The sequence below is a fragment of the Sinohyriopsis cumingii genome, chromosome 10 (assembly GCF_028554795.1).
Source record: "Sinohyriopsis cumingii isolate HCF-2022 chromosome 10, ASM2855479v2, whole genome shotgun sequence".
In the NCBI taxonomy this organism is placed as follows: Eukaryota; Metazoa; Mollusca; class Bivalvia; order Unionida; family Unionidae; genus Sinohyriopsis; species Sinohyriopsis cumingii.
The window spans coordinates 88,446,741-88,453,192 of NC_142970.1; positions in this window are offsets into that span (position 1 = coordinate 88,446,741).

Consider the following 6,452-nt stretch of genomic DNA (forward strand, 5'->3'; position numbering starts at 1 on the left):
TCCACAACTGACCAACTTCTCAGGTTGGAAACAGACATCAAACTCGCTTTTAACGCACATAGGAAAACCGATCGCAACCTCATAGCGGTTTTTTTAGACCTAGAAAAAGCGTTCGACCTAGTATGGACCAATGGACTAATGGCCAAATTAAACCAGTTTGGAATAACTGGACGCTTGTTCAACTGGATTAGCGATTTCCTCACAGGCCGGAAAATTACCACAAGAATAGGCAACACCCATTCGGAAGAATTTTCACTTGAAAATGGAACACCGCAAGGCAGTGTAATAAGTCCGTTACTATTTAACCTAATGGTAAACGACCTTGACCTCAATGTAGCCTCCACAAAAATAAACTTGTCACAATTTGCAGATGATAGTGGCATATGGAGGAATGGAAATCCTGCTAATAACACAGTAGTTAAAGAAATCCAGCAGAGCCTAGACAACATAGGGAGATGGGCGGACAAATGGGGTTTCAAAATATCTCATGAAAAAACTGTGGCAATCATATTCACCCCCAAACGAAATAACAACCTAGTCTATCCAAACTTCTATGTACAAAATCAATTAATCAAATACGTAACAGTAGTAAAATTCCTAGGAATGTTCTTTGACAACCACCTCACATGGAAACAGCACATTGAACAACTCACCCAGAATTGTAACAAAGATCTCAATTTACTCAGGAACATCACAGGGACTGACTGGGGATCCAACCAGGAAACCCTCCTCACAATATATAAAAGCCTAATTAGATCAAAACTGGATTTCGGTTGCCAAGCATATAACTCGGCTAAGCAGCCTGTACTACAAAAACTTGACACTATCCAGAGAAAAGCCTTGCTATTATGCACAGGAACACTCCCCTCAAAATCATTAGAAGAACTACAAACACTAACAGGAGAACTACCCTTAAAATTACGTAGGCAAGAACTACTCCTCCGATACTCGATTCGATTAGATACCCACCCAGGCAACCATCCCACCAAAATAGCTATAAATAAGTGTAAAGTTGTCTTCAAACCCAAAATCATACCCATCACACCAAGTGGCAAAGTAATCCTTGAACTAAGAGAAAAGATACCTCTACTAAAAAAACAGGTACCAAACAATACAGACCAGAACAAATCACCATGGTTACAAAAACCACCAAGGATTAACATTGAAGCTACCAAATTAGGCAATAAAGAAGGACAAGAAAACTTACTAAAACCTGTACTGGTAAACGAAATCAACCAAAAATACCCGGACTATGTTAAAATATATACCGATGGATCAAAAACAAACAACCCACCAAGAACAACAGCAGCAATAGTCATCCCTGAATTCAATATACAAACGGGATCCAGATTACCTGACTATTGCTCCATTTACACCACTGAATTCTGGGCTATACTTGAATCACTACAATGGATCAAAGACAACTAAATACCTAAAGCAGTCATTATAAGCGATTCCCTAAGCGTTATCAAATCAATCCAAAATCGCAATACACACTCTAGGGAACAATTCCTCGACAGAGCATGCCAATTAATCGACGATATCACCACAGCACATCAATTAGTCGAGCTCATGTGGATACCGTCGCATATTGGAATCTCTGGCAACGAAACAGCAGACAAAGTTGCAAAAACAAAACTAGGAGATCAAAACTCTATCAAGCTTAACTATAGCTCTACAGAAGCGATAAGCTTCGCACAAACATATATAGACCAAACATGGCAAGATTTTTGGAACTCCTCCACAAAAGGGAAAAATCACCATGAAACCCAAAAAACGTAGATAGGAACATACAGCTACCTAAGGGTACCTATTTAGAACAGAAAACGATAAACAGGATAATAACTGGAAAAAGTAAACTAGCAAGCAGTTTTGGATGGTTTATAGGACCCAAACCAGCAACCATTAACTGCTTTAACTGCCACACCACCGAAGATCTACACCACGTATTCAATATATGCCCAAAATATCAACCCGCTCGGAAAATATTTATCAAAAACCAAAAAGAGATTGGATTACCACACACATACCCAGAGTTACTTATGGACTCTAATAAAAATAAACAATCAGCATATAAAAATATAAATCAATTCATAGACTCAGCAGGACTTAGGAACAAAATATAATTACTATCCCCACAAAACCAAAAGACCCAGTAACTAGCTAAATAAATGTAGAAGCCACCACATAAAAAACCATAACATATCATTCAATTTTATAAAAGTATTAATAAATAATTCACTTACGAAGCACCTATAAAAAACTAAGGAAACCGCAAAATCGGATGTCCTATATGTCCTTAACGAACCGAGTAATCAGCTAGGATTCCTGTCCTAAATGTCCTTAACGAACCGTGTAATCGGCTAGGACTCCGGTCTCTTGCTAAATAAAGTATAAATAACATTCAATCTCTAAAAACATCAATTAATAAATAACTTAAAGAGGTAATATCTAAAAACTTATAAATAACATAACGTAGGAAACACACCCTAAACACCTCAACTAGTAATACCATAATAATCTTGAAAATCTCTCTTCATACATGATATCTACTAAGAACCTCTATAAACAGCATAGAACATCCCCCCTCCTTTTAGAACATTTTGAAGAAGAAAAAAAAAAAAAAAAGCAAATGCAACAAGAAACCAGCGATGTAAAGCAAGCAGGACCGTTCCCGAGCTCTCCCTCCCACTAATGACAGCCAACCATTTAACTGTAGGGACCTTTATGGACCCACAGATTGAGGCCAAACTATCAGGGTTCCTTGAATCCATAAAAGCCTGGGGGAGGTGGCACCATCCCCTTCCCCAGGAACGACTAGCAGGCTGCGGTGCAGTCAGAAAAAAGTGGCACATGCACAATTGTGCGAACGCTACTATAATTAAACTCAACAACAAATGTACCCAACGTAACTATGATCAGAGACCCATTGTGTGTGAATTAATGAATCTAACAATTCTTAGGTCTTGAATTTTTCTTATATCTGGAATTAAACTCAAATGCACTCAACCGTGTTTGACCTTACCAGGTACCGTGTCGGGGTAATTTGCCCCACTGTTCCCTTCCCATTTTGCCACGGCTTTTGGGAATTTGTACATTGGTGCGATGATATTGATTGATTTGTAATCCCGAATTCACAAGAACCGACACGTAGCTTATGGCACATTGATTAATTAAGAATGTTTATTCGTTAATACTTTAGTTAATGCAAAATGACGAATCTCCCCCCCCCCCCGACTTAGTTGTCAGGACCATTTTCGGTTAATACACTTACACCACGTACTCTGTTTATTCTGAATCTATAGCGGATTGATCGCTTGTTCAGTACATCGTACAAAATTACTCGATTTCTGACAAATTTCATATGCACATCAACAACGTTATATAACCGTATTGAAAAAGAAAATCATATAATTATAATTTAAACATAAATAAAGTAATTTGCTTTTAAGTAGCCATTAATTATCAGGTATCAGTTATTAATTGACGAGTATCGATTGACGGTACTGAGAAAAAAATACTACTATGAAAATTAAAGCTAATGCTTACAAATCATTCCTTAAAAGAAAAGATACTTGACAAAGTTTCGAAATTTTAAATCTGTCATGTATTTAAACGCTGTGTTTCAAATGCAGTCATAAACTGTGTTTTTTTAAAAGAATCTTAGACAAAAAATAATTACACATATCTAAAAGGTTGTATATGTCTAAAGCAGGGGTCTCAAACACGCGGCCCGCACGTGTCCCGCTAAGCCGTATCATGTTGCCCGCAGAATGATTGGCGTCACACTATGTCATGAGAGATTAAAAAAGTGGTGCAGCCCTTGGGCCATCGAAAATGCTCTTATGCGGCCCTCTGGGTGGTTTGAGTTTGAGACCCTTGGTCTAAAGCATAGTACAAGTCTAAAGGATCTGGTACAACGCCTTCCAATGAAGGGTCTTTTTATTCATCGGCAGCTTTGTTTGTTACCTATATAATATGTGGTATCAGTGTCACAGAAAAATTGATCGCCGTATGTTGCAATGCAAAACAATAATTGAACGTATGAATTTTCTTATTTCACTATGTCTTTCATAATTTGCAATGTCAATTCCTTGCTATCTTTTAAGCATATTATGAAATTCAGGATGTCCCAATTTCTAAACAACGATATTTCATGTTATTTGCAAGTTTGTTTCTATTTCGTTTCTTGATGTTATTGATGATGTAATTATATAGTTAATATTATTATTATTAATTATTATTATTATTGTTATTATTATTATTATTATTATTATTATTATTATTTCAAAATCATTATCTTGAATTAAAATCATTTTTTGTTAGCTTTTTCGCTCTTTTAGAATTTAAATGAATTATGTTTATTGATACAAACCGAAAGTCATACATTCAAACCTATTTAAAAACAAATATAACACGACAAAAGAAAAGCAACACAAAACAGAAAATAACTGAAGAGAACAGGACAAAACAAAACTGAACAAAGCAAACCAACGAAACAAAGGACTATACTTTTCCTTTCTGTTGTTGCAAATCAAAACTGGAAACTTTTCTTATAATCAAAATCAACTACACAGTTTCTGTTATGTCCTTGCAAGAGCTTAAATATAACTTCATTGACCGTAATAAGATAGTTTATGAATGTTAGTGATAGCGTTAAATTAATTTTTGGTATCTTTCATAAGTTGCACCGAGGCAAAACGCAGTATATAATGCGATGAATATCACTTTATGGGAATGACACTTTAACGACTGTTACGATGAATGGGCTAAACATCATCATCTGTTATACAAAGAAGTAGAATGAATCAGTACAAAATGTCTAAAAACGAAAACGAAGAAGAAAAAAATTAATCCATAAGAGTACATGGCCTCGTTTTATGTTAGATATGGAAGCTTTCTGATGTGGCATACTTTATAATCAGTTGTTTTTTGCACAATTTAATTTCAGAGTTTTGTAAATTTTAAAGATGATTCATATTTTCTGTATGTGTTTATTAAATGGTAAATCGTCGATTGAGACCCCCCCCCACATTACAACTGTGACAAAAACTGGTATTGTTTGTTTGTTCTTATTAGTAGGCAAATTAAGTCTTGTAATAAATACTATGTTGTATAAATGTTTAATATTCATTGCTTATATACTTTGTGCAAGCTCTCTTGTAACATTTATAAATGATGCTATATAGCTGCCATTACATATGTAAGAGGTCAGTGGGATGGAATCCATCTTGTGTGTCCAAGGAGAGAAGCTCCCGGAAACTTAAGCATTTTAAGCGTTTTCATCATCTAATTGTTTTAGATGTTATTGGTTTTGGTGTAATGCCATCTGTCAGCACACGATAGGTTATACATGGGGGCCAGTATAACTGGCGGAGGAAGAAAGAACCCGGGAAAATCCCGGTAAGAACCACAGACCGACAGGAAGCCAATGACAGTTTTCTTACAAACACACATAGGCCTGAATCATCTAACTGTAAAGAAAGCTAATTGCTTGAAACGTTCCGTTTATTTGCGCTATATTTTTCTGAGGTGGGATGGGGGGGGGGGGGCGTGTAATAGGTGATGGAACCGTCAGCTCAGCTCATTGCCTCCTTATAGGATAGACCCTAGCTACAATGTAGTAGGTGCCATTAGATACAATTTATTTTGAAATTACAGATATTTTGCTTATTCATCCATGTAAAAAAAAAAAAAAAAAAAAAAAAAAAAAAAAAAAAAAAAAACCATTGTGTTTAATTATATTGTAGCCGAGATCAGATGTTACATAAATGATTCTTACAATGAAAAATGAAGTATTACTGACCACTTGCAAGGAATGTTCCGAAATATTAATATTTTGCAAGACATAGATGCGAAGTCATGAATAGTTAGATATTTTTTTAATAAATAAAAGGTTTGTACAAATCTAACCATTTCGTTCGATTTCTTGTGCTGCCTGTTTATTAGAAGTTGCACATTATCTTCAGCTATTAAAGATATTACAATCTGCATGTTGAATTATGGGAGAATACCATGCAAATGATAGGAATATCGATTGCTTTGCATAAACGCTATATATTTATTGTCACTGCTCTCCCTTAACTGCGGATTCTCTCCCTTAACTGATGATTAAACAGGTAGAGAAATATAGCAGAGCATTAGTAGTTAAATTAAGTTTTAAAGTCTTCCTTCCTATGGACGTCGGGTAGATACATATCCGAGGGTTAAGGAGGGCAATATATATAGAATCATAAAGTTTATATAGACACACTGAAACATTTTATTGAAAAGCGGATTAAACCTCGGCATAATTCATTTTGATTTCTCAATAATGTGAAGTAATACATTTCAAACTCCACTGTTTCATCTTTTCTTTCATCCCTTTCCCCTCTAAACTAATGAAGAATTAAGCATATGTAAGTCTCAGGTTCCTGGCATTAAAGGTCTGTAATTCATTGTTTTCCCTACCT